The 25,852-nt window shown below is 39.6% G+C and overlaps 22 non-coding genes across 22 annotated transcripts; all 22 read left to right on the top strand.

Moving 5' to 3' along the window:
* Positions 1–868: 868 nt before the first annotated feature.
* Positions 869–941, top strand: TRNAK-CUU (transfer RNA lysine (anticodon CUU)). Its single transcript has one exon. It is a non-coding gene; the product is annotated as a tRNA-Lys (tRNA).
* Positions 942–3,536: 2,595 nt separating this feature from the next.
* On the top strand, positions 3,537–3,609 carry TRNAK-CUU (transfer RNA lysine (anticodon CUU)). Its single transcript has one exon. It is a non-coding gene; the product is annotated as a tRNA-Lys (tRNA).
* A 330-nt stretch (positions 3,610–3,939) lies between these two features.
* TRNAA-AGC (transfer RNA alanine (anticodon AGC)) lies at positions 3,940–4,012 on the top strand. Its single transcript has one exon. It is a non-coding gene; the product is annotated as a tRNA-Ala (tRNA).
* A 575-nt stretch (positions 4,013–4,587) lies between these two features.
* Positions 4,588–4,660, top strand: TRNAK-CUU (transfer RNA lysine (anticodon CUU)). The gene has a single exon. It is a non-coding gene; the product is annotated as a tRNA-Lys (tRNA).
* A 1,356-nt stretch (positions 4,661–6,016) lies between these two features.
* On the top strand, positions 6,017–6,089 carry TRNAA-AGC (transfer RNA alanine (anticodon AGC)). The gene has a single exon. It is a non-coding gene; the product is annotated as a tRNA-Ala (tRNA).
* A 574-nt stretch (positions 6,090–6,663) lies between these two features.
* Positions 6,664–6,736, top strand: TRNAK-CUU (transfer RNA lysine (anticodon CUU)). The gene has a single exon. It is a non-coding gene; the product is annotated as a tRNA-Lys (tRNA).
* A 2,235-nt stretch (positions 6,737–8,971) lies between these two features.
* On the top strand, positions 8,972–9,044 carry TRNAK-CUU (transfer RNA lysine (anticodon CUU)). Its single transcript has one exon. It is a non-coding gene; the product is annotated as a tRNA-Lys (tRNA).
* A 1,170-nt stretch (positions 9,045–10,214) lies between these two features.
* TRNAA-AGC (transfer RNA alanine (anticodon AGC)) lies at positions 10,215–10,287 on the top strand. The gene has a single exon. It is a non-coding gene; the product is annotated as a tRNA-Ala (tRNA).
* A 3,491-nt stretch (positions 10,288–13,778) lies between these two features.
* TRNAK-CUU (transfer RNA lysine (anticodon CUU)) lies at positions 13,779–13,851 on the top strand. The gene has a single exon. It is a non-coding gene; the product is annotated as a tRNA-Lys (tRNA).
* A 330-nt stretch (positions 13,852–14,181) lies between these two features.
* Positions 14,182–14,254, top strand: TRNAA-AGC (transfer RNA alanine (anticodon AGC)). Its single transcript has one exon. It is a non-coding gene; the product is annotated as a tRNA-Ala (tRNA).
* Positions 14,255–15,669: 1,415 nt separating this feature from the next.
* Positions 15,670–15,742, top strand: TRNAK-CUU (transfer RNA lysine (anticodon CUU)). The gene has a single exon. It is a non-coding gene; the product is annotated as a tRNA-Lys (tRNA).
* Positions 15,743–16,047: 305 nt separating this feature from the next.
* Positions 16,048–16,120, top strand: TRNAA-AGC (transfer RNA alanine (anticodon AGC)). Its single transcript has one exon. It is a non-coding gene; the product is annotated as a tRNA-Ala (tRNA).
* A 953-nt stretch (positions 16,121–17,073) lies between these two features.
* Positions 17,074–17,146, top strand: TRNAA-AGC (transfer RNA alanine (anticodon AGC)). The gene has a single exon. It is a non-coding gene; the product is annotated as a tRNA-Ala (tRNA).
* Positions 17,147–17,722: 576 nt separating this feature from the next.
* TRNAK-CUU (transfer RNA lysine (anticodon CUU)) lies at positions 17,723–17,795 on the top strand. Its single transcript has one exon. It is a non-coding gene; the product is annotated as a tRNA-Lys (tRNA).
* A 1,201-nt stretch (positions 17,796–18,996) lies between these two features.
* Positions 18,997–19,069, top strand: TRNAK-CUU (transfer RNA lysine (anticodon CUU)). Its single transcript has one exon. It is a non-coding gene; the product is annotated as a tRNA-Lys (tRNA).
* Positions 19,070–19,374: 305 nt separating this feature from the next.
* On the top strand, positions 19,375–19,447 carry TRNAA-AGC (transfer RNA alanine (anticodon AGC)). Its single transcript has one exon. It is a non-coding gene; the product is annotated as a tRNA-Ala (tRNA).
* A 576-nt stretch (positions 19,448–20,023) lies between these two features.
* On the top strand, positions 20,024–20,096 carry TRNAK-CUU (transfer RNA lysine (anticodon CUU)). The gene has a single exon. It is a non-coding gene; the product is annotated as a tRNA-Lys (tRNA).
* Positions 20,097–20,426: 330 nt separating this feature from the next.
* Positions 20,427–20,499, top strand: TRNAA-AGC (transfer RNA alanine (anticodon AGC)). Its single transcript has one exon. It is a non-coding gene; the product is annotated as a tRNA-Ala (tRNA).
* Positions 20,500–22,137: 1,638 nt separating this feature from the next.
* TRNAK-CUU (transfer RNA lysine (anticodon CUU)) lies at positions 22,138–22,210 on the top strand. Its single transcript has one exon. It is a non-coding gene; the product is annotated as a tRNA-Lys (tRNA).
* Positions 22,211–22,515: 305 nt separating this feature from the next.
* Positions 22,516–22,588, top strand: TRNAA-AGC (transfer RNA alanine (anticodon AGC)). Its single transcript has one exon. It is a non-coding gene; the product is annotated as a tRNA-Ala (tRNA).
* A 1,638-nt stretch (positions 22,589–24,226) lies between these two features.
* Positions 24,227–24,299, top strand: TRNAK-CUU (transfer RNA lysine (anticodon CUU)). Its single transcript has one exon. It is a non-coding gene; the product is annotated as a tRNA-Lys (tRNA).
* Positions 24,300–25,253: 954 nt separating this feature from the next.
* TRNAK-CUU (transfer RNA lysine (anticodon CUU)) lies at positions 25,254–25,326 on the top strand. Its single transcript has one exon. It is a non-coding gene; the product is annotated as a tRNA-Lys (tRNA).
* Positions 25,327–25,852: the final 526 nt, after the last annotated feature.

Raw genomic sequence — 25,852 nt, 5'->3', positions numbered from 1 at the left:
CACAAAAAGGGATTGGTCTGCATACTGGCTTAAGGAGGGAGCCCGGCTAGCTCAGTCGATAGAGCACGAGACTCTTAATCTCAGGGTCGTGGGTTCGAGGCCCACGTTGGGCGAAAATGAGTAATTTTTGCTGGACTCTCATAATCTGGTGATTATTCTTGCATTAGACATGCAATAACTATCAAAAATGGTATCTCCCTTGGTTTCTCATTGGTGGGAAATTTAACTTCAAGATTAGGTAGGGTATGAGTCTAGATGAACACACCACAATATCACTCATATTCGAGTAGTAAACAGGCCAACCTGAACTGTAAAACATCCCATAAGTGGAGGTAAGGCATAAGTTAGGAGTGAACTGAACTCTGTTATGGGCAATTGGACTTCAAATAAAGTGTGGAAGGCAGTAAGGTTACTTTTTTCATGTTATGCAGATTAAACACACAGGGAAATTAGCTCAAATGGTAGAGAGCTCGCTTAGCATGCGAGAGGTAGCGGGATCGATGCCCGCATTCTCCATTATAAAATTTGCATACATTTTATTTGTAACTTGTCATTGTCAAGGTCATTGCAGAGTAAGAACAGAAAAATCACAGATGGCTTTCAAATATGGTCTCATTATAACAACTAAAGTGGTTTAATCAAAAGGGTTCAGGTATTCTTTAGCATGTGAGAGGAATTTGAATTCTTATGCAATCTCAAAATGAAGTTCTCACAACTTCCGTTTTCATTGTCTCTTATTTTTTTTGACACTCTGTCCTCTGAAGGATGTATAAATCTGGCTTTCCTTGCAAAACAAGAGTAGAGGAATATCCAGGATTTGATTTTCTTCACAAAAAGGGATTGGTCTGCATACTGTCTTAAGGAGGGAGCCCGGCTAGCTCAGTCGGTAGAGCATGAGACTCTTAATCTCAGGGTCGTGGGTTCGAGCCCCACGTTGGGCGAAAATGAGTAATTTTTGCTGGACTCTCATAATCTGGTGATTATTCTTGCATTAGACATGCAATAACTATCTAAAATGGTATCTCCCTTGGTTTCTCATTGGTGGGAAATTTAACTTCAAGATTAGGTAGGGTATGAGTCTAGATGAACACACCACAATATCACTCATATTCGAGTAGTAAACAGGCCAACCTGAACTGTAAAATGTTTGATGTTTGATGTTTGTTGGTTTTTGTATAGCGCACATACAATCCATGGAGCATCTTGGCGCTGCTGATTTCACTGCAAAGATGAAATATTTGGGGATGGTAGCTGAGCTGTAGATGTCCTTAGATTAGAGTCTTACATTTTGCATCAGATAATCCGTAGATCCATGTTTTTAGAAGTTTTTTATAGATTTTTTCTGATGGTGATGCTCTAAGTTTAGCTGGAAGGGCATTCCAGGCCTTGGCGCCTAGGACTGCTAGGGATTTGCCACCCTTGGTGGTCCGTCGAAACTTGGGTATGGTCATTAGATTAGCAGTGGCTGATCTAAGTTCCCTATTTGGGAGGTATCTGTGAAATTTGGTTGACAGATTTTTGGGTCCGCATTTATGAAAGCCTCTGTATGTGATCAGAAGGACTTTGAATAGTATCCGTTTTTGGATGGGGAGCCAGTGCAACGCATTCAGAGCAGCTGATGCGGATGATCTCCTAGGCCATCTTAAGACAAGCCGGGCCGCCGCATTTTGAATCATTTGCAGTTTGTGCAGGATAGATTTAGCTGCTCCTGCGTACAAACTGTTGCAGTAATCGTTTCATCCCATAAGTGGAGGTAAGGCATAAGTTAGGAGTGAACTGAACACTGTTATGGGCAATTGGACTTCAAATAAAGTGTGGAAGGCAGTGAGGTTACTTTTTTCATGTTATGCAGATTAAACACACAGGGAAATTAGCTCAAATGGTAGAGCGCTCGCTTAGCATGCGAAAGGTAGAGGGATCGATGCCCGCATTCTCCATTATAAAATGTGCATACATTTTATTTTTAACTTGTCATTGCCAAGGTCATTGCAGAGTAAGAACAGAAAAATCACAGATGGGTTTCAAATATGGTCTCATTATAACAACTAAAGTGGTTTAATCAAAAGGGTTCAGGTATTCTTTAGCATGTGAGAGGAATTTGAATTCTTATGCAATCTCAAAATGAAGTTCTCACAACTTCCATTTTCATTTTCTCTTATTTTTTTGACACTCTGTCCTCTGAAGGATGTATAAATCTGTCTTTCCTTGCAAAACAAGAGTACAGGAATATCCAGGATTTGATTTTCTTCACAAAAAGGGATTGGTCTGCATACTGTCTTAAGGAGGGAACCCGGCTAGCTCAGTCGGTATAGCATGAGACTCTTAATCTCAGGGTCGTGGGTTCGAGCCCCACGATGGGCGAAAACCAGTAATTATTGCCTGAGTATTGCATTGACTCTCATAATATGGAGATTAATCTTGCATTAGACATGCAATAACTCCCGAAAATTGTCCAGGAATGGTTTTCCTTCATAAAAAATTATTAGTCTGCATATCATCTTGAAGTGGGAGACCGGCTAGCTCAGTCGGTAGAGCATGAGACTCTTAATCTCAGGGTCGTGGGTTCGAGCCACACGTTGGGCGAAAATGAGAAATTTTTGCTGGACTCTCATAATCTGGTGATTATTCTTGCATTAGACATACAATACCTATCAAAAATGGTATCTCCCTTGGTTTCTTATTGGTGGGAAATTTAACTTCAAGATTAGCTAGGGTATGAGTCTAGATGAACAGACCGCAATATCACTCATATTCGAGTAGTAAACAGGCCAACCTGAACTGTAAAACATCCCATAAATGGAGGTAAGGCATAAGTCAGGAGTGTACTTAACACTGTTCTGGGCAATTGGACTTCAAATAAAGTGTGGAAGGCAGTAGGGTTACACACAGGGGAATTAGCTCAAATGGTAGAGTGCTCGCTTAGCATGCGAGAGGTAGCGGGATCGATGCCCGCATTCTCCATTATAAAATTTGCATACATTTTATTTTTAACTTGTCATTGCCAAGGTCATTGCAGAGTAAGAACAGAAAAATCACAGATGGCTTTCAAATATGGTCTCATTATAACAACTAAAGTGGTTTAATCAAAAGGGTTCAGGTATTCTTTAGCATGTGAGAGGAATTTGAATTCTTATGCAATCTCAAAATGAAGTTCTCACAATTTCCATTTTCATTTTCTCTTAATTTTTTTTGACACTCTGTCCTCTGAAGGATGTATAAATCTGGCTTTCCTTGCAAAACAAGAGTAGAGGAATATCCAGGATTTGATTTTCTTCACAAAAAGGGATTGGTCTGCATACTGTCTTAAGGAGGGAACCCGGCTAGCTCAATCGGTAGAGCATGAGACTCTTAATCTCAGGGTCGTGGATTCGAGCACCACGTTGGGCAAAAATGAGTAATTTTTGCCTGAATATTGCATTGACTCTCATAATATGGAGATTAATCTTGCATTAGACATGCAATAACTCCCAAAAATTGTCCAGGAATGGATTTCCTTCATAAAAAATGATTAGTCTGCATACCATCTTGAAGTGGGAGCCCGGCTAGCTCAGTCGGTAGAGCATGAGACTCTTAATCTCATGGTCGTGGGTTCGAGCCCCACGTTGGGCGAAAATGAGTAATTTTTGCTGGACTCTCATAATCTGGTGATTATTCTTGCATTAGACATGCAATAACTATCAAAAATGGTATCTCCCTTGGTTTCTCATTGGTAGGAAATTTAACTTCAAGATTAGGTTGGGTATGAGTCTAGATGAACACACCACAATATCACTCATATTCGAGTAGTAAACAGGCCAACCTGAACTGTAAAACATCCCATAAGTGGAGGTAAGGCATAAATTAGGAGTGAACTGAACACTGTTATGGGCAATTGGACTTCAAATAAAGTGTGGAAGGCAGTGAGGTTACTTTTTTCATGTTATGCAGATTTAACACACAGGGGAATTAGCTCAAATGGTAGAGCGCTCGCTTAGCATGCGAGAGGTAGCGGGATCGATGCCCGCATTCTCCATTATAAAATTTGCATACATTTTATTTTTAACTTGTCATTGCCAAGGTCATTGCAGAGTAAGAACAGAAAAATCACAGATGGCTTTCAAATATGGTCTCATTATAACAACTAAAGTGGTTTAATCAAAAGGGTTCAGGTATTCTTTAGCATGTGAGAGGAATTTGAATTCTTATGCAATCTCAAAATGAAGTTCTCACAACTTCCATTTTCATTTTCTCTTATTTTTTTTGACACTCTGTCCTCTGAAGGATGTATAAATCTGGCTTTCCTTGCAAAACAAGAGTAGAGGAATATCCAGGATTTCATTTTCTTCACAAAAAGGGATTGGTCTGCATACTGTCTTAAGGAGGGAACCCGGCTAGCTCAGTCGGTAGAGCATGAGACTCTTAATCTCAGGGTCGTGGATTCGAGCCCCACGTTGGGCGAAAATGAGTCATTTTTGCCTGAATATTGCATTGACTCTCATAATATGGAGATTAATCTTGCATTAGACATGCAATAACTCCCAAAAATATGTCCAGGAATGGATTTCCTTCCTAAAAATTGTTTAGTCTGCATACCATCCTGAAGTGGGAGCCCGGCTAGCTCAGTCGGTAGAGCATGAGACTCTTAATCTCAGGGTCGTGGGTTCGAGCCCCACGTTGGGCGAAAATGAGAAATTTTTGCTGGACTCTCATAATCTGGTGATTATTCTTGCATTAGACATGCAATACCTATCAAAAATGGTATCTCCCTTGGTTTCTTATTGGTGGGAAATTTAACTTCAAGATTAGCTAGGGTATGAGTCTAGATGAACAGACCGCAATATCACTCATATTCGAGTAGTAAACAGGCCAACCTGAACTGTAAAACATCCCATAAGTGGAGGTAAGGCATAAGTCAGGAGTGTACTTAACACTGTTATGGGCAATTGGACTTCAAATAAAGTGTGGAAGGCAGTAGGGTTACACACAGGGGAATTAGCTCAAATGGTAGAGTGCTCGCTTAGCATGCGAGAGGTAGCGGGATCGATGCCCGCATTCTCCATTATAAAATTTGCATACATTTTATTTTTAACTTGTCATTGCCAAGGTCATTGCAGAGTAAGAACAGAAAAATCACAGATGGCTTTCAAATATGGTCTCATTATAACAACTAAAGTGTTTTAATCAAAAGGGTTCAGGTATTCTTTAGCATGTGAGAGGAATTTGAATTCTTATGCAATCTCAAAATGAAGTTCTCACAATTTCCATTTTCATTTTCTCTTAATTTTTTTTGACACTCTGTCCTCTGAAGGATGTATAAATCTGGCTTTCCTTGCAAAACAAGAGTAGAGGAATATCCAGGATTTGATTTTCTTCACAAAAAGGGATTGGTCTGCATACTGTCTTAAGGAGGGAACCCGGCTAGCTCAATCGGTAGAGCATGAGACTCTTAATCTCAGGGTCGTGGATTCCAGCCCCACGTTGGGCGAAAATGAGTAATTTTTGCCTGAATATTGCATTGACTCTCATAATATGGAGATTAATCTTGCATTAGACATGCAATAACTCCCAAAAATTGTCCAGGAATGGATTTCCTTCATAAAAAATGATTAGTCTGCATACCATCTTGAAGTGGGAGCCCGGCTAGCACAGTCGGTAGAGCATGAGACTCTTAATCTCATGGTCGTGGGTTCGAGCCCCACGTTGGGCGAAAATGAGTAATTTTTGCTGGACTCTCATAATCTGGTGATTATTCTTGCATTAGACATGCAATAACTATCAAAAATGGTATCTCCCTTGGTTTCTCATTGGTAGGAAATTTAACTTCAAGATTAGGTTGGGTATGAGTCTAGATGAACACACCACAATATCACTCATATTCGAGTAGTAAACAGGCCAACCTGAACTGTAAAACATCCCATAAGTGGAGGTAAGGCATAAGTTAGGAGTGAACTGAACACTGTTATGGGCAATTGGACTTCAAATAAAGTGTGGAAGGCAGTGAGGTTACTTTTTTCATGTTATGCAGATTTAACACACAGGGGAATTAGCTCAAATGGTAGAGCGCTCGCTTAGCATGCGAGAGGTAGCGGGATCGATGCCCGCATTCTCCATTATAAAATTTGCATACATTTTATTTTTAACTTGTCATTGCCAAGGTCATTGCAGAGTAAGAACAGAAAAATCACAGATGGCTTTCAAATATGGTCTCATTATAACAACTAAAGTGGTTTAATCAAAAGGGTTCAGGTATTCTTTAGCATGTGAGAGGAATTTGAATTCTTATGCAATCTCGAAATGAAGTTCTCACAACTTCCATTTTCATTTTCTCTTATTTTTTTTGACACTCTGTCCTCTGAAGGATGTATAAATCTGGCTTTCCTTGCAAAACAAGAGTAGAGGAATATCCAGGATTTGATTTTCTTCACAATAAGGGATTGGTCTGCATACTGTCTTAAGGAGAGAACCCGGCTAGCTCAGTCGGTAGAGCATGAGACTCTTAATCTCAGGGTCGTGGATTCGAGCCCCACGTTGTGCGAAAATGAGTAATTTTTGCCTGAATATTGCATTGACTCTCATAATATGGAGATTAATCTTGCATTAGACATGCAATAACTCCCAAAAATTGTCCAGGAATGGATTTCCCTCATAAAAAATGGTTAGTCTGCATACCATCTTGAAGTGGGAGCCCGGCTAGCTCAGTCGGTAGAGCATGAGACTCTTAATCTCATGGTCGTGGGTTCGAGCCCCACGTTGGGCGAAAATGAGTAATTTTTGCTGGACTCTCATAATCTGGTGATTATTCTTGCATTAGACATGCAATAACTCCCAAAAATTTGTCCAGGAATGGATTTCCTTCCTAAAAATTGTTTAGTCTGCATACCATTCTGAAGTGGGAGCCCGGCTAGCTCAGTCGGTAGAGCATGAGACTCTTAATCTCAGGGTCGTGGGTTCGAGACCCACGTTGGGCGAAAATGAGTAATTTTTGCTGGATTATTGCATTGACTCTCATAATCTGGTGAATATTCTTGCATTAGACATGCAATACATATCAAAAATGGTATCTCCCTTGGTTTCTCATTGGTGGGAAATTTAACTTCAAGATTAGCTAGGGTATGAGTCTAGATGAACACACCGCAATATCACTCATATTCGAGTAGTAAACAGGCCAACCTGAACTGTAAAACATCCCATAAGTGGAGGTAAGGCATAAGTTAGGAGTGAACTTAACACTGTTATGGGCAATTGGACTTCAAATAAAGTGTGGAAGGCAGTGAGGTTACTTTTTTCATGTTATCCAGATTAAACACACAGGGAAATTAGCTCAAATGGTAGAGCGCTCGCTTAGCATGTGAGAGGTAGCGGGATCGATGCCCGCATTCTCCATTATGAAATGTGCATACATTTTATTTTTAACTTGTCATTGCCAAGGTCATTGCAGAGTAAGAACAGAAAAATCACAGATGGCTTTCAAATATTGTCTCATTATAACAACTAAAGTGGTTTAATCAAAAGGGTTCAGGTATTCTTTAGCATGTGAGAGGAATTTGAATTCTTATGCAATCTCAAAATGAAGTTCTCACCACTTCCATTTTCATTTTCTCTTATTTTTTTGACACTCTGTCCTCTGAAGGATGTATAAATCTGGCTTTCCTTGCAAAACAAGAGTAGAGGAATATCCAGGATTTGATTTTCTTCACAAAAAGGGATTGGTCTGCATACTGTCTTAAGGAGGGAACCCGGCTAGCTCAGTCGGTAGAGCATGAGACTCTTAATCTCAGGGTCGTGGGTTCGAGCTCCACGTTGGGCGAAAACGAGTAATTTTTGCCTGAATATTGCATTGACTCTCATAATATGGAGATTAATCTTGCATTATACATGCAATAACTCCCAAAAATTGTCCAGGAATGGATTTCCTTCATAAAAAATGATTAGTCTGCATATAATCTTGAAGTGGGAGCCCGGCTAGCTCAGTCGGTAGAGCATGAGACTCTTAATCTCAGGGTTGTGGGTTCGAGCCCCATGTTGGGCGAAAATGAGTAATTTTTGCTGGATTATTGCATTGACTCTCATAATCTGGTGAATATTCTTGCATTAGACATGCAATACCTATCAAAAATGGTATCTCCCTTGGTTTCTTATTGGTGGGAAATTTAACTTCAAGATTAGCTAGGGTATGAGTCTAGATGAACAGACCGCAATATCACTCATATTCGAGTAGTAAACAGGCCAACCTGAACTGTAAAACATCCCATAAGTGGAGGTAAGGCATAAGTCAGGAGTGTACTTAACACTGTTATGGGCAATTGGACTTCAAATAAAGTGTGGAAGGCAGTAGGGTTACACACAGGGGAATTAGCTCAAATGGTAGAGTGCTCGCTTAGCATGCGAGAGGTAGCGGGATCGATGCCCGCATTCTCCATTATAAAATTTGCATACATTTTATTTTTAACTTGTCATTGCCAAGGTCATTGCAGAGTAAGAACAGAAAAATCACAGATGGCTTTCAAATATGGTCTCATTATAACAACTAAAGTGGTTTAATCAAAAGGGTTCAGGTATTCTTTAGCATGTGAGAGGAATTTGAATTCTTATGCAATCTCAAAATGAAGTTCTCACAATTTCCATTTTCATTTTCTCTTAATTTTTTTTGACACTGTCCTCTGAAGGATGTATAAATCTGGCTTTCCTTGCAAAACAAGAGTAGAGGAATATCCAGGATTTGATTTTCTTCACAAAAAGGGATTGGTCTGCATACTGTCTTAAGGAGGGAACCCGGCTAGCTCAATCGGTAGAGCATGAGACTCTTAATCTCAGGGTCGTGGATTCGAGCCCCACGTTGGGCGAAAATGAGTAATTTTTGCCTGAATATTGCATTGACTCTCATAATATGGAGATTAATCTTGCATTAGACATGCAATAACTCCCAAAAATTGTCCAGGAATGGATTTCCTTCATAAAAAATGATTAGTCTGCATACCATCTTGAAGTGGGAGCCCGGCTAGCTCAGTCGGTAGAGCATGAGACTCTTAATCTCATGGTCGTGGGTTCGAGCCCCACGTTGGGCGAAAATGAGTAATTTTTGCTGGACTCTCATAATCTGGTGATTATTCTTGCATTAGACATGCAATAACTATCAAAAATGGTATCTCCCTTGGTTTCTCATTGGTAGGAAATTTAACTTCAAGATTAGGTTGGGTATGAGTCTAGATGAACACACCACAATATCACTCATATTCGAGTAGTAAACAGGCCAACCTGAACTGTAAAACATCCCATAAGTGGAGGTAAGGCATAAGTTAGGAGTGAACTGAACACTGTTATGGGCAATTGGACTTCAAATAAAGTGTGGAAGGCAGTGAGGTTACTTTTTTCATGTTATGCAGATTTAACACACAGGGGAATTAGCTCAAATGGTAGAGCGCTCGCTTAGCATGCGAGAGGTAGCGGGATCGATGCCTGCATTCTCCATTATAAAATTTGCATACATTTTATTTTTAACTTGTCATTGCCAAGGTCATTGCAGAGTAAGAACAGAAAAATCACAGATGGCTTTCAAATATGGTCTCATTATAACAACTAAAGTGGTTTAATCAAAAGGGTTTAGGTATTCTTTAGCATGTGAGAGGAATTTGAATTCTTATGCAATCTCAAAATGAAGTTCTCACAACTTCCATTTTCATTTTCTCTTATTTTTTTTGACACTCTGTCCTCTGAAGGATGTATAAATCTGGCTTTCCTTGCAAAACAAGAGTAGAGGAATATCCAGGATTTGATTTTCTTCACAAAAAGGGATTGGTCTGCATACTGTCTTAAGGAGGGAACCCGGCTAGCTCAGTCGGTAGAGCATGAGACTCTTAATCTCAGGCTCGTGGATTCGAGCCCCACGTTGGGCGAAAATGAGTCATTTTTGCCTGAATATTGCATTGACTCTCATAATCTGGTGAATATTCTTGCATTAGACATGCAATACATATCAAAAATGGTATCTCCCTTGGTTTCTCATTGGTGGGAAATTTAACTTCAAGATTAGCTAGGGTATGAGTCTAGATGAACAGACCGCAATATCACTCATATTCGAGTAGTAAACAGGCCAACCTGAACTGTAAAACATCCCATAAGTGGAGGTAAGGCATAAGTTAGGAGTGAACTTAACACTGTTATGGGCAATTGGACTTCAAATAAAGTGTGGAAGGCAGTAGGGTTACTTTTTTCATGTTATGCAGATTAAACACACAGGGGAATTAGCTCAAATGGTAAAGCGCTCGCTTAGCATGCGAGAGGTAGCGGGATCGATCCCCGCATTCTCCATTATAAAATTTGCATACATTTTATTTTTAACTTGTCATTGCCAAGGTCATTGCAGAGTAAGAACAGAAAAATCACAGATGGCTTTCAAATATGGTCTCATTATAACAACTAAAGTGGTTTAATCAAAAGGGTTCAGGTATTCTTTAGCATGTGAGAGGAATTTGAATTCTTATGCAATCTCAAAATGAAGTTCTCACAACTTCCATTTTCATTTTCTCTTATTTTTTTTTGACACTCTGTCCTCTGAAGGATGTATAAATCTGGCTTTCCTTGCAAAACAAGAGTAGAGGAATATCCAGGATTTGATTTTCATCACAAAAAGGGATTGGTCTGCATACTGTCTTAAGGAGGGAACCCGGCTATATCAGTCGGTAGAGCATGAGACTCTTAATCTCAGGGTCGTGGATTCGAGCCCCACGTTGTGCGAAAATGAGTAATTTTTGCCTGAATATTGCATTGACTCTCATAATATGGAGATTAATCTTGCATTAGACATGCAATAACTCCCAAAAAATTTCCAGGAATGGATTTCCCTCATAAAAAATGATTAGTCTGCATACCATCTTGAAGTGGGAGCCCGGCTAGCTCAGTCGGTAGAGCATGAGACTCTTAATCTCAGGGTCATGGGTTGGAGCCCCACGTTGGGCGAAAATGAGGAATTTTTGCTGGACTCTCATAATCTGGTGATTATTCTTGCATTAGACATGCAATAACTATCAAAAATGGTATCTCCCTTGGTTTCTCATTGGTGGGAAATTTAACTTCAAGATTAGGTAGGGTATGAGTCTAGATGAACACACCACAATATCACTCATATTCGAGTAGTAAACAGGCCAACCTGAACTGTAAAACATCCCATAAGTGGAGGTAAGGCATAAGTTAGGAGTGAACTGAACACTGTTATGAGCAATTGGACTTCAAATAAAGTGTGGAAGGCAGTGAGGTTACTTTTTTCATGTTATCCAGATTAAACACACAGGGAAATTAGCTCAAATGGTAGAGCGCTCGCTTAGCATGCGAGAGGTAGCGGGATCGATGCCCGCATTCTCCATTATGAAATGTGCATACATTTTATTTTTAACTTGTCATTGCCAAGGTCATTGCAGAGTAAGAACAGAAAAATCACAGATGGCTTTCAAATATTGTCTCATTATAACAACTAAAGTGGTTTAATCAAAAGGGTTCAGGTATTCTTTAGCATGTGAGAGGAATTTGAATTCTTATGCAATCTCAAAATGAAGTTCTCACCACTTCCATTTTCATTTTCTCTTATTTTTTTTTACACTCTGTCCTCTGAAGGATGTATAAATCTGGCTTTCCTTGCAAAACAAGAGTAGAGGAATATCCAGGATTTGATTTTCTTCACAAAAAGGGATTGGTCTGCATACTGTCTTAAGGAGGGAACCCGGCTAGCTCAGTCGGTAGAGCATGAGACTCTTAATCTCAGGGTCGTGGGTTCAAGCTCCACATTGGGCGAACACGAGTAATTTTTGCCTGAATATTGCATTGACTCTCATAATATGGAGATTAATCTTGCATTAGACATGCAATAACTCCCAAAAATTGTCCAGGAATGGATTTCCTTCATAAAAAATGATTAGTCTGCATACAATCTTGAAGTGGGAGCCCGGCTAGCTCAGTCGGTAGAGCATGAGACTCTTAATCTCAGGGTCGTGGGTTCGAGCCCCATGTTGGGCGAAAATGAGTAATTTTTGCTGGATTATTGCATTGACTCTCATAATCTGGTGAATATTCTTGCATTAGACATGCAATAACTATCAGAAATGGTATCTCCCTTGGTTTCTCATTGGTGGGAAATTTAACTTCAAGATTAGGTAGGGTATGAGTCTAGATGAACACACCACAATATCACTCATATTCGAGTAGTAAACAGGCCAACCTGAACTGTAAAACATCCCATAAGTGGAGGTAAGGCATAAGTTAGGAGTGAACTGAACACTGTTATGGGCAATTGGACTTCAAATAAAGTGTGGAAGGCAGTGAGGTTACTTTTTTCATGTTATGCATATTAAACACACAGTGGAATTAGCTCAAATGGTAGAGCGCTCGCTTAGCATGCGAGAGGTAGCGCAATCGATGCCTGCATTCTCCATTATAAAATTTGCATACATTTTATTTTTAACTTGTCATTGCCACGGTCATTGCAGAGTAAGAACAGAAAAATCACAGATGGCTTTCAAATATGGTCTCATTATAACAACTAAAGTGGTTTAATCAAAAGGGTTCAGGTATTCTTTAGCATGTGAGAGGAATTTGAATTCTTATGCAATCTCAAAATGAAGTTCTCACAACTTCCATTTTCATTTTCTCCTATTTTTTTTGACATCTGTCCTCTGAAGGATGTATAAATCTGGCTTTCCTTGCAAAACAAGAGTAGAGGAATATCCAGGATTTGATTTTCTTCACAAAAATGGATTGGTCTGCTTACTGTCTTAAGGAGGGAACCCGGCTAGCTCAGTCGGTAGAGCATGAGACTCTTAATCTCAGGGTCGTGGGTTCGAGCCCCACGTTGGGCGAAAATGAAAAAATTTTGCTGGACTCTCATAATCTGGTGATTATTCTTGCATTAGACATGCAATACCTATCAAAAATGGTATCTCCCTTGGTTTCTCATTGGTGGGAAATTTAACTTCAAGATTAGCTAGGGTATGAGTCTAGATGAACAGACCGCAATATCACTCATATTCGAGTAGTAAACAGGCCAACCTGAACTGTAAAACATCCCATAAGTGGAGGTAAGGCATAAGTTAGGAGTGTACTTTACACTGTTATGGGCAATTGGACTTCAAATAAAGTGTGGAAGGCAGTAGGGTTACACACAGGGGAATTAGCTCAAATGGTAGAGTGCTCGCTTAGCATGCGAGAGGTAGCGGGATCGATGCCCGCATTCTCCATTATAAAATTTGCATACATTTTATTTTTAACTTGTCATTGCCAAGGTCATTGCAGAGTAAGAACAGAAAAATCACAGATGGCTTTCAAATATGGTCTCATTATAACAACTAAAGTGGTTTAATCAAAAGGGTTCAGGTATTCTTTAGCATGTGAGAGGAATTTGAATTCTTATGCAATCTCAAAATGAAGTTCTCACAATTTCCATTTTCATTTTCTCTTAACTTTTTTTTGACACTCTGTCCTCTGAAGGATGTATAAATCTGGCTTTCCTTGCAAAACAAGAGTAGAGGAATATCCAGGATTTGATTTTCTTCACAAAAAGGGATTGGTCTGCATACTGTCTTAAGGAGGGAACCCGGATAGCTCAATCGGTAGAGCATGAGACTCTTAATCTCAGGGTCGTGGATTCGAGCCCCACGTTGGGCGAAAATGAGTAATTTTTGCCTGAATATTGCATTGACTCTCATAATATGGAGATTAATCTTGCATTAGACATGCAATAACTCCCAAAAATTGTCCAGGAATGAATTTCCTTCATAAAAAATGATTAGTCTGCATACCATCTTGAAGTGGGAGCCCGGCTAGCTCAGTCGGTAGAGCATGAGACTCTTAATCTCATGGTCGTGGGTTCGAGCCCCACGTTGGGCGAAAATGGGTAATTTTTGCTGGACTCTCATAATCTGGTGATTATTCTTGCATTAGACATGCAATAACTATCAAAAATGGTATCTCCCTTGGTTTCTCATTGGTAGGAAATTTAACTTCAAGATTAGGTTGGGTATGAGTCTAGATGAACACACTACAATATCACTCATATTCGAGTAGTAAACAGGCCAACCTGAACTGTAAAACATCCCATAAGTGGAGGTAAGGCATAAGTTAGGAGTGAACTGAACACTGTTATGGGCAATTGGACTTCAAATAAAGTGTGGAAGGCAGTGAGGTTACTTTTTTCATGTTATGCATATTTAACACACAGGGGAATTAGCTCAAATGGTAGAGCGCTCGCTTAGCATGCGAGAGGTAGCGGGATCGATGCCCGCATTCTCCATTATAAAATTTGCATACATTTTATTTTTAACTTGTCATTGCCAAGGTCATTGCAGAGTAAGAACAGAAAAATCACAGATGGCTTTCAAATATGGTCTCATTATAACAACTAAAGTGGTTTAATCAAAAGGGTTCAGGTATTCTTTAGCATGTGAGAGGAATTTGAATTCTTATGCAATCTCAAAATGAAGTTCTCACAACTTCCATTTTCATTTTCTCTTATTTTTTTTGACACTCTGTCCTCTGAAGGATGTATAAATCTGGCTTTCCTTGCAAAACAAGAGTAGAGGAATATCCAGGATTTGATTTTCTTCACAAAAAGGGATTGGTCTGCATACTGTCTTAAGGAGGGTACCCGGCTAGCTCAGTCGGTAGAGCATGAGACTCTTAATCTCAGGGTCGTGGATTCGAGTCCCACGTTGGGCGAAAATGAGTAATTTTTGCTGGATTATTGCATTGACTCTCATAATCTGGTGAATATTCTTGCATTAGACATGCAATACATATCAAAAATGGTATCTCCCTTGGTTTCTCATTGGTGGGAAATTTAACTTCAAGATTAGCTAGGGTATGAGTCTAGATGAACAGACCGCAATATCACTCATATTCGAGTAGTAAACAGGCCAACCTGAACTGTAAAACATCCCATAAGTGGAGGTAAGGCATAAGTTAGGAGTGAACTTAACACTGTTATGGGCAATTGGACTTCAAATAAAGTGTGGAAGGCAGTAGGGTTACTTTTTTCATGTTATGCAGATTAAACACACAGGGGAATTAGCTCAAATGGTAAATCGCTCGCTTAGCATGCGAGAGGTAGCGGGATCGATGCCCGCATTCTCCATTATAAAATTTGCATACATTTTATTTTTAACTTGTCATTGCCAAGGTCATTGCAGAGTAGGAACAGAAAAATCACAGATGGCTTTCAAATATGGTCTCATTATAACAACTAAAGTGGTTTAATCAAAAGGGTTCAGGTATTCTTTAGCATGTGAGAGGAATTTGAATTCTTATGCAATCTCAAAATGAAGTTCTCACAACTTCCATTTTCATTTTCTCTTATTTTTTTTTGACACTCTGTCCTCTGAAGGATGTATAAATCTGGCTTTCCTTGCAAAACAAGAGTAGAGGAATATCCAGGATTTGATTTTCTTCACAAAAAGGGATTGGTCTGCATACTGTCTTAAGGAGGGAACCCGGCTATATCAGTCGGTAGAGCATGAGACTCTTAATCTCAGGGTCGTGGATTCGAGCCCCACGTTGTGCGAAAATGAGTAATTGTTGCCTGAATATTGCATTGACTCTCATAATATGGAGATTAATCTTGCATTAGACATGCAATAACTCCCAAAAATTGTCCAGGAATGGATTTCCCTCATAAAAAATGATTAGTCTGCATACCATCTTGTAGTGGGAGCCCGGCTAGCTCAGTCGGTAGAGCATGAGACTCTTAATCTCAGGGTCGTGGGTTCGAGCCCCACGTTGGGCGAAAATGAGTAATTTTTGCTGGACTCTCATAATCTGGTGATTATTCTTGCATTAGACATGCAATAACTATCTAAAATGGTATCTCCCTTGGTTTTTCATTTGTGGGAAATGTAACTTCAAGATTAGGTAGGGTATGAGTCTAGATGAACACACCACAATATCACTCATATTCGAGTAGTAAACAGGCCAACCTGAACTGTAAAACATCCCATAAGTGGAGGTAAGGCATAAGTTAGGAGTGAACTTAACACTGTTATGGGCAATTGGACTTCAAATAAAGTGTGGAAGGCAGTAGGGTTACACACAGGGGAATTAGCTCAAATGGTAGAGCGCTCGCTTAGCATGCGAGAGGTAGCGGGATCGATGCCCGCATTCTCCATTATAAAATTTGCATACATTTTATTTTTAACTTGTCATTGCCAAGGTCATTGCAGAGTAAGAACAGAAAAATCACAGATGGCTTTCAAATATGGTCTCATTATAACAACTAAAGTGGTTTAATCAAAAGGGTTCAGGTATTCTTTAGCATGTGAGAGGAATTTGAATTCTTATGCAATCTCAAAATTAAGTTCTCACAATTTCCATTTTCATTTTCTCTTAATTTTTTTTGACACTCTGTCCTCTGAAGGATGTATAAATCTGGCTTTCCTTGCAAAACAAGAGTAGAGGAATATCCAGGATTTGATTTTCTTCACAAAAAGGGATTGGTCTGCATACTGTCTTAAGGAGGGAACCCGGCTATATCAGTCGGTAGAGCATGAGACTCTTAATCTCAGGGTCGTGGATTCGAGCCCCACGTTGGGCGAAAATGAGTAATTTTTGCCTGAATATTGCATTGACTCTCATAATATGGAGATTAATCTTGCATTAGACATGCAATAACTCCCAAAAATTGTCCAGGAATGGATTTCCTTCATAAAAAATGATTAGTCTGCATACCATCTTGAAGTGGGAGCCCGGCTAGCTCAGTCGGTAGAGCATGAGACTCTTAATCTCATGGTCGTGGGTTTGAGCCCCACCTTGGGCGAAAATGAGAAATTTTTGCTGGACTCTCATAATCTGGTGATTATTCTTGCATTAGACATGCAATACCTATCAAAAACGGTATCTCCCTTGGTTTCTCATTGGTGGGAAATTTAACTTCAAGATTAGCTAGGGTATGAGTCTAGATGAACAGACCGCAATATCACTCATATTCGAGTAGTAAACAGGCCAACCTGAACTGTAAAACATCCCATAAGTGGAGGTAAGGCATAAGTTAGGAGTGTACTTAACACTGTTATGGGCAATTGGACTTCAAATAAAGTGTGGAAGGCAGTAGGGTTACACACAGGGGAATTAGCTCAAATGGTAGAGCGCTCGCTTAGCATGCGAGAGGTAGCGGGATCGATGCCCGCATTCTCCATTATAAAATTTGCATACATTTTATTTTTAACTTGTCATTGCCAAGGTCATTGCAGAGTAAGAACAGAAAAATCACAGATGGCTTTCAAATATGGTCTCATTATAACAACTAAAGTGGTTTAATCAAAAGGGTTCAGGTATTCTTTAGCATGTGAGAGGAATTTGAATTCTTATGCAATCTCAAAATGAAGTTCTCACAATTTCCATTTTCATTTTCTCTTAACTTTTTTTTGACACTCTGTCCTCTGAAGGATGTATAAATCTGGCTTTCCTTGCAAAACAAGAGTAGAGGAATATCCAGGATTTGATTTTCTTCACAAAAAGGGATTGGTCTGCATACTGTCTTAAGGAGGGAACCCGGCTAGCTCAATCGGTAGAGCATGAGACTCTTAATCTCAGGGTCGTGGATTCGAGCCCCACGTTGGGCGAAAATGAGTAATTTTTGCCTGAATATTGCATTGACTCTCATAATATGGAGATTAATCTTGCATTAGACATGCAATAACTCCCAAAAATTGTCCAGGAATGGATTTCCTTCATAAAAAATGATTAGTCTGCATACCATCTTGAAGTGGGAGCCCGGCTAGCTCAGTCGGTAGAGCATGAGACTCTTAATCTCATGGTCGTGGGTTCGAGCCCCACGTTGGGCGAAAATGAGTAATTTTTGCTGGACTCTCATAATCTGGTGATTATTCTTGCATTAGACATGCAATAACTCCCAAAAATTTGTCCAGGAATGGATTTCCTTCCTAAAAATTGTTTAGTCTGCATACCATTCTGAAGTGGGAGCCCGGCTAGCTCAGTCGGTAGAGCATGAGACTCTTAATCTCAGGGTCGTGGGTTCGAGACCCACGTTGGGCGAAAATGAGTAATTTTTGCTGGATTATTGCATTGACTCTCATAATCTGGTGAATATTCTTGCATTAGACATGCAATACATATCAAAAATGGTATCTCCCTTGGTTTCTCATTGGTGGGAAATTTAACTTCAAGATTAGCTAGGGTATGAGTCTAGATGAACAGACCGCAATATCACTCATATTCGAGTAGTAAACAGGCCAACCTGAACTGTAAAACATCCCATAAGTGGAGGTAAGGCATAAGTTAGGAGTGAACTTAACACTGTTATGGGCAATTGGACTTCAAATAAAGTGTGGAAGGCAGTAGGGTTACTTTTTTCATGTTATGCAGATTAAACACACAGGGGAATTAGCTCAAATGGTAAATCGCTCGCTTAGCATGCGAGAGGTAGCGGGATCGATGCCCGCATTCTCCATTATAAAATTTGCATACATTTTATTTTTAACTTGTCATTGCCAAGGTCATTGCAGAGTAAGAACAGAAAAATCACAGATGGCTTTCAAATATGGTCTCATTATAACAACTAAAGTGGTTTAATCAAAAGGGTTCAGGTATTCTTTAGCATGTGAGAGGAATTTGAATTCTTATGCAATCTCAAAATGAAGTTCTCACAACTTCCATTTTCATTTTCTCTTATTTTTTTTTGACACTCTGTCCTCTGAAGGATGTATAAATCTGGCTTTCCTTGCAAAACAAGAGTAGAGGAATATCCAGGATTTGATTTTCTTCACAAAAAGGGATTGGTCTGCATACTGTCTTAAGGAGGGAACCCGGCTATATCAGTCGGTAGAGCATGAGACTCTTAATCTCAGGGTCGTGGATTCGAGCCCCACGTTGTGCGAAAATGAGTAATTGTTGCCTGAATATTGCATTGACTCTCATAATATGGAGATTAATCTTGCATTAGACATGCAATAACTCCCAAAAATTGTCCAGGAATGGATTTCCCTCATAAAAAATGATTAGTCTGCATACCATCTTGTAGTGGGAGCCCGGCTAGCTCAGTCGGTAGAGCATGAGACTCTTAATCTCAGGGTCGTGGGTTCGAGCCCCACGTTGGGCGAAAATGAGTAATTTTTGCTGGACTCTCATAATCTGGTGATTATTCTTGCATTAGACATGCAATAACTATCTAAAATGGTATCTCCCTTGGTTTTTCATTGGTGGGAAATGTAACTTCAAGATTAGGTAGGGTATGAGTCTAGATGAACACACCACAATATCACTCATATTCGAGTAGTAAACAGGCCAACCTGAACTGTAAAACATCCCATAAGTGGAGGTAAGGCATAAGTTAGGAGTGAACTTAACACTGTTATGGGCAATTGGACTTCAAATAAAGTGTGGAAGGCAGTAGGGTTACACACAGGGGAATTAGCTCAAATGGTAGAGCGCTCGCTTAGCATGCGAGAGGTAGCGGGATCGATGCCCGCATTCTCCATTATAAAATTTGCATACATTTTATTTTTAACTTGTCATTGCCAAGGTCATTGCAGAGTAAGAACAGAAAAATCACAGATGGCTTTCAAATATGGTCTCATTATAACAACTAAAGTGGTTTAATCAAAAGGGTTCAGGTATTCTTTAGCATGTGAGAGGAATTTGAATTCTTATGCAATCTCAAAATGAAGTTCTCACAATTTCCATTTTCATTTTCTCTTAACTTTTTTTTGACACTCTGTCCTCTGAAGGATGTATAAATCTGGCTTTCCTTGCAAAACAAGAGTAGAGGAATATCCAGGATTTGATTTTCTTCACAAAAAGGGATTGGTCTGCATACTGTCTTAAGGAGGGAACCCGGCTAGCTCAATCGGTAGAGCATGAGACTCTTAATCTCAGGGTCGTGGATTCGAGCCCCACGTTGGGCGAAAATGAGTAATTTTTGCCTGAATATTGCATTGACTCTCATAATATGGAGATTAATCTTGCATTAGACATGCAATAACTCCCAAAAATTGTCCAGGAATGGATTTCCTTCATAAAAAATGATTAGTCTGCATACCATCTTGAAGTGGGAGCCCGGCTAGCTCAGTCGGTAGAGCATGAGACTCTTAATCTCATGGTCGTGGGTTCGAGCCCCACGTTGGGCGAAAATGAGTAATTTTTGCTGGACTCTCATAATCTGGTGATTATTCTTGCATTAGACATGCAATAACTATCAAAAATGGTATCTCCCTTGGTTTCTCATTGGTAGGAAATTTAACTTCAAGATTAGGTTGGGTATGAGTCTAGATGAACACACTACAATATCACTCATATTCGAGTAGTAAACAGGCTAACCTGAACTGTAAAACATCCCATAAGTGGAGGTAAGGCATAAGTTAGGAGTGAACTGAACACTGTTATGGGCAATTGGACTTCAAATAAAGTGTGGAAGGCAGTGAGGTTACTTTTTTCATGTTATGCAGATTTAACACACAGGGGAATTAGCTCAAATGGTAGAGCGCTCGCTTAGCATGCGAGAGGTAGCGGGATCGATGCCCGCATTCTCCATTATAAAATTTGCATACATTTTATTTTTAACTTGTCATTGCCAAGGTCATTGCAGAGTAAGAACAGAAAAATCACAGATGGCTTTCAAATATGGTCTCATTATAACAACTAAAGTGGTTTAATCAAAAGGGTTCAGGTATTCTTTAGCATGTGAGAGGAATTTGAATTCTTATGCAATCTCAAAATGAAGTTCTCACAACTTCCATTTTGATTTTCTCTTATTTTTTTTGACACTCTGTCCTCTGAAGGATGTATAAATCTGGCTTTCCTTGCAAAACAAGAGTAGAGGAATATCCAGGATTTGATTTTCTTCACAAAAAGGGATTGGTCTGCATACTGTCTTAAGGAGGGTACCCGGCTAGCTCAGTCGGTAGAGCATGAGACTCTTAATCTCAGGGTCATGGATTCGAGCCCCACGTTGGGCGAAAATGAGTCATTTTTGCCTGAATATTGCATTGACTCTCATAATATGGAGATTAATCTTGCATTAGACATGCAATAACTCCCAAAAATTTGTCCAGGAATGGATTTCCTTCCTAAAAATTGTTTAGTCTGCATACCATCCTGAAGTGGGAGCCCGGCTAGCTCAGTCGGTAGAGCATGAGACTCTTAATCTCAGGGTCGTGGGTTCGAGACCCACGTTGGGCGAAAATGAGTAATTTCTGCTGGATTATTGCATTGACTCTCATAATCTGGTGAATATTCTTGCATTAGACATGCAATACATATCAAAAATGGTATCTCCCTTGGTTTCTCATTGGTGGGAAATTTAACTTCAAGATTAGCTAGGGTATGAGTCTAGATGAACAGACCGCAATATCACTCATATTCGAGTAGTAAACAGGCCAACCTGAATGGTAAAACATCCCATCAGTGGAGGTAAGGCATAAGTTAGGAGTGAACTTAACACTGTTATGGGCAATTGGACTTCAAATAAAGTGTGGAAGGCAGTAGGGTTACTTTTTTCATGTTATGCAGATTAAACACACAGGGGAATTAGCTCAAATGGTAAAGCGCTCGCTTAGCATGCGAGAGGTAGCGGGATCGATGCCCGCATTCTACATTATAAAATTTGCATACATTTTATTTTTAACTTGTCATTGCCAAGGTCATTGCAGAGTAAGAACAGAAAAATCACAGATGGCTTTCAAATATGGTCTCATTATAACAACTAAAGTGGTTTAATCAAAAGGGTTCAGGTATTCTTTAGCATGTGAGAGGAATTTGAATTCTTATGCAATCTCAAAATGAAGTTCTCACAACTTCCATTTTCATTTTCTCTTATTTTTTTTTGACACTCTGTCCTCTGAAGGATGTATAAATCTGGCTTTCCTTGCAAAACAAGAGTAGAGGAATATCCAGGATTTGATTTTCTTCACAAAAAGGGATTGGTCTGCATACTGTCTTAAGGAGGGAACCCGGCTATATCAGTCGGTAGAGCATGAGACTCTTAATCTCAGGGTCGTGGATTCGAGCCCCACGTTGTGCGAAAATGAGTAATTGTTGCCTGAATATTGCATTGACTCTCATAATATGGAGATTAATCTTGCATTAGACATGCAATAACTCCCAAAAATTGTCCAGGAATGGATTTCCCTCATAAAAAATGATTAGTCTGCATACCATCTTGAAGTGGGAGCCCGGCTAGCTCAGTCGGTAGAGCATGAGACTCTTAATCTCAGGGTCGTGGGTTCGAGCCCCACGTTGGGCGAAAATGAGTAATTTTTGCTGGACTCTCATAATCTGGTGATTATTCTTGCATTAGACATGCAATAACTATCTAAAATGGTATCTCCCTTGGTTTTTCATTGGTGGGAAATGTAACTTCAAGATTAGGTAGGGTATGAGTCTAGATGAACACACCACAATATCACTCATATTCGAGTAGTAAACAGGCCAACCTGAACTGTAAAACATCCCATAAGTGGAGGTAAGGCATAAGTTAGGAGTGAACTTAACACTGTTATGGGCAATTGGACTTCAAATAAAGTGTGGAAGGCAGTAGGGTTACACACAGGGGAATTAGCTCAAATGGTAGAGCGCTCGCTTAGCATGCGAGAGGTAGCGGGATCGATGCCCGCATTCTCCATTATAAAATTTGCATACATTTTATTTTTAACTTGTCATTGCCAAGGTCATTGCAGAGTAAGAACAGAAAAATCACAGATGGCTTTCAAATATGGTCTCATTATAACAACTAAAGTGGTTTAATCAAAAGGGTTCAGGTATTCTTTAGCATGTGAGAGGAATTTGAATTCTTATGCAATCTCAAAATGAAGTTCTCACAACTTCCATTTTCATTTTCTCTTATTTTTTTTGACACTCTGTCCTCTGAAGGATGTATAAATCTGGCTTTCCTTGCAAAACAAGAGTAGAGGAATATCCAGGATTTGATTTTCTTCACAAAAAGGGATTGGTCTGCATACTGTCTTAAGGAGGGTACCCGGCTAGCTCAGTCGGTAGAGCATGAGACTCTTAATCTCAGGGTCGTGGATTCGAGCCCCACGTTGGGCGAAAATGAGTCATTTTTGCCTGAATATTGCATTGACTCTCATATTATGGAGATTAATCTTGCATTAGACATGCAATAACTCCCAAAAATTTGTCCAGGAATGTATTTCCTTCCTAAAAATTGTTTAGTCTGCATACCATCCTGAAGTGGGAGCCCGGCTAGCTCAGTCGGTAGAGCATGAGACTCTTAATCTCAGGGTCGTGGGTTCGAGACCAACGTTGGGCGAAAATGAGTAATTTTTGCTGGATTATTGCATTGACTCTCATAATCTGGTGAATATTCTTGCATTAGACATGCAATACATATCAAAAATGGTATCTCCCTTGGTTTCTCATTGGTGGGAAATTTAACTTCAAGATTAGCTAGGGTATGAGTCTAGATGAACAGTCCGCAATATCACTCATATTCGAGTAGTAAACAGGCCAACCTGAACTGTAAAACATCCCATAAGTGGAGGTAAGGCATAAGTTAGGAGTGAACTTAACACTGTTATGGGCAATTGGACTTCAAATAAAGTGTGGAAGGCAGTAGGGTTACTTTTTTCATGTTATGCAGATTAAACACACAGGGGAATTAGCTCAAATGGTAAAGCGCTCGCTTAGCATGCGAGAGGTAGCGTGATCGATGCCCGCATTCTACATTATAAAATTTGCATACATTTTATTTTTAACTTGTCATTGCCAAGGTCATTGCAGAGTAAGAACAGAAAAATCACAGATGGCTTTCAAATATGGTCTCATTATAACAACTAAAGTGGTTTAATCAAAAGGGTTCAGGTATTCTTTAGCATGCGAGAGGAATTTGAATTCTTATGCAATCTCAAAATGAAGTTCTCACAACTTCCATTTTCATTTTCTCTTATTTTTTTTTGACACTCTGTCCTCTAAAGGATGTATAAATCTGGCTTTCCTTGCAAAACAAGAGTAGAGGAATATCCAGGATTTGATTTTCTTCACAAAAAGGGATTGGTCTGCATACTGTCTTAAGGAGGGAACCCGGCTATATCAGTCGGTAGAGCATGAGACTCTTAATCTCAGGGTCGTGGATTCGAGCCCCACGTTGTGCGAAAATGAGTAATTGTTGCCTGAATATTGCATTGACTCTCATAATATGGAGATTAATCTTGCATTAGACATGCAATAACTCCCAAAAATTGTCCAGGAATGGATTTCCCTCATAAAAAATGATTAGTCTGCATACCATCTTGAAGTGGGAGCCCGGCTAGCTCAGTCGGTAGAGCATGAGACTCTTAATCTCAGGGTCGTGGGTTCGAGCCCCACGTTGGGCGAAAATGAGTAATTTTTGCTGGACTCTCATAATCTGGTGATTATTCTTGCATTAGACATGCAATAACTATCTAAAATGGTATCTCCCTTGGTTTTTCATTGGTGGGAAATGTAACTTCAAGATTAGGTAGGGTATGAGTCTAGATGAACACACCACAATATCACTCATATTCGAGTAGTAAACAGGCCAACCTGAACTGTAAAACATCCCATAAGTGGAGGTAAGGCATAAGTTAGGAGTGAACTTAACACTGTTATGGGCAATTGGACTTCAAATAAAGTGTGGAAGGCAGTAGGGTTACACACAGGGGAATTAGCTCAAATGGTAGAGCGCTCGCTTAGCATGCGAGAGGTAGCGGGATCGATGCCTGCATTCTCCATTATAAAATTTGCATACATTTTATTTTTAACTTGTCATTGCCAAGGTCATTGCAGAGTAAGAACAGAAAAATCACAGATGGCTTTCAAATATGGTCTCATTATAACAACTAAAGTGGTTTAATCAAAAGGGTTCAGGTATTCTTTAGCATGTGAGAGGAATTTGAATTCTTATGCAATCTCAAAATGAAGTTCTCACAATTTCCATTTTCATTTTCTCTTAACTTTTTTTTGACACTCTGTCCTCTGAAGGATGTATAAATCTGGCTTTCCTTGCAAAACAAGAGTAGAGGAATATCCAGGATTTGATTTTCTTCACAAAAAGGGATTGGTCTGCATACTGTCTTAAGGAGGGAACCCGGCTAGCTCAATCGGTAGAGCATGAGACTCTTAATCTCAGGGTCGTGGATTCGAGCCCCACGTTGGGCGAAAATGAGTAATTTTTGCCTGAATATTGCATTGACTCTCATAATATGGAGATTAATCTTGCATTAGACATGCAATAACTCCCCAAAATTGTCCAGGAATGGATTTCCTTCATAAAAAATGATTAGTCTGCATACCATCTTGAAGTGGGAGCCCGGCTAGCTCAGTCGGTAGAGCATGAGACTCTTAATCTCATGGTCGTGGGTTCGAGCCCCACGTTGGGCGAAAATGAGTAATTTTTGCTGGACTCTCATAATCTGGTGATTATTCTTGCATTAGACATGCAATAACTATCAAAAATGGTATCTCCCTTGGTTTCTCATTGGTAGGAAATTTAACTTCAAGATTAGGTTGGGTATGAGTCTAGATGAACACACTACAATATCACTCATATTCGAGTAGTAAACAGGCCAACCTGAACTGTAAAACATCCCATAAGTGGAGGTAAGGCATAAGTTAGGAGTGAACTGAACACTGTTATGGGCAATTGGACTTCAAATAAAGTGTGGAAGGCAGTGAGGTTACTTTTTTCATGTTATGCAGATTTAACACACAGGGGAATTAGCTCAAATGGTAGAGCGCTCTCTTAGCATGCGAGAGGTAGCGGGATCGATGCCCGCATTCTCCATTATAAAATTTGCATACATTTTATTTTTAACTTGTCATTGCCAAGGTGATTGCAGAGTAAGAACAGAAAAATCACAGATGGCTTTCAAATATGGTCTCATTATAACAACTAAAGTGGTTTAAT

The sequence above is a fragment of the Lissotriton vulgaris genome, chromosome 1_1 (genome assembly GCF_964263255.1).
Source record: "Lissotriton vulgaris chromosome 1_1, aLisVul1.2, whole genome shotgun sequence".
In the NCBI taxonomy this organism is placed as follows: Eukaryota; Metazoa; Chordata; class Amphibia; order Caudata; family Salamandridae; genus Lissotriton; species Lissotriton vulgaris.
Note: the sequence above shows the minus strand (reverse complement) of the source record. Positions and strands in the feature narration are given on the sequence as shown.